Source organism: Cynara cardunculus (assembly GCF_001531365.2).
Source record: "Cynara cardunculus var. scolymus isolate 2C chromosome LG 13, CcrdV1, whole genome shotgun sequence".
NCBI classification, from domain to species: domain Eukaryota; kingdom Viridiplantae; phylum Streptophyta; class Magnoliopsida; order Asterales; family Asteraceae; genus Cynara; species Cynara cardunculus.
This window is the reverse complement of record NC_037540.1, coordinates 11,721,436-11,722,974: the sequence shown is the minus strand read 5'-3', so window position 1 is coordinate 11,722,974 and position 1,539 is coordinate 11,721,436.

The following is a 1,539-nucleotide window of genomic DNA, read 5'->3' as shown; positions in this document are numbered from 1 at the left end:
GTTAAATGTGAAATAATTGCAAAAATTTGCCAAGATGGTATATGTATTCCACAAAAATTTATAATGTTAAATGCAGAACATATGCCTGCAAATCAGCTAATTCTAGGAAATCCTTTTCTAAAAACTATTTATCCTATAGAACATATTAATGAGATATGTATTATTGGAAATTATAAAAGCAATAAAATTAAATTAGAATTTATTGAAAAACCACAATTATCATGGTTAAAAGAAATTGAAACAATGATTAATTTAAAACAAAATCAATTAAATTATATAAAAGAAGAAAAATTAATATTAACAATTGAAGAACAATTAAATAATTCAAAATTACAGGATAAAATAAAACTATTACAAAATCAATTTACTTTAAGTATTTTGTGCTGATCATCCTAATGCTTTTTGGGAAAGAAAACAACATATTATTTCTCTTCCTTATGAAGACGATTTTAATGAAAAAAATATTCCTACCAAAGCTAGGCCATGCCAAATGAACAAAGAATATTTAGATTTATGTAAAAAAGAAATTACTTCTTTATTAGATAAGAAATTAATAAGACCTTCCAAATCACAATGGTCTTGTACAGCCTTTTATGTTAATAAACATGTTGAAAAAGAAAGAGTTGTACCTAGATTGGTAATTAATTATAAACCTTTGAATAAAGTTCTTAAATGGATTAGGTATCCTATTCCTAATAAAAAAGATTTATTAGATCGTYTACATGAGGCAAATATTTTTTCCAAATTTGATTTAAAATCTGGATATTGGCAAATTCAAATAAATGAATCTGATCGTTATAAAACTGCATTTAATATTCCATTTGGTCAATATGAATGAAATGTTATGCCATTTGGACTTAAAAATGCTCCYTCTGAATTTCAAAAAATTATGAATGATATTTTTTATCCCTTTAGTAATTTTATTATTGTTTATATAGATGATATTTTAATTTTTTCAAAAGATATTGAAACTCATTTCAAACATTTATATTTGTTTGAGAAAATTATTATAAAAAATGGCTTAGTTATATCTAAACCAAAAATGTTATTATTCCAAACTAAGATTAGATTCCTTGGTCATAATATTGGACAAGGAAAYATTATTCCTATTCAAAGAAGTATAGATTTTTCTAATAAATTTCCTGATGAAATTATTGATAAAAATCAACTTCAAAGATTTTTGGGTAGTGTTAATTATGTAGCACCATTTTATAAAGATTTGTATAAAGAAACCACAATYTTATATGAAAGATTAAAAAATAATCCTAAACCATGGACTGAACAACATACTAAAGCTGTTCAAATCATTAAAGAAAAAATAAAATCWTTACCTTGTTTATTTYTAGCCAATCCTAATTGGGATAAATTTATTGAAACTGATGCTTCTGATTTGGGTTATGGTGGTATTTTAAGACAAACCCATCCTGAATCAGGTAAAATATATATTATTCGCTTTTGTTCAGGAAAATGGAATAATGCTCAGAAAAATTATTCTACAACTGCTAAAGAAATTCTTGCAATTGTTAAATGTGTTCTAAA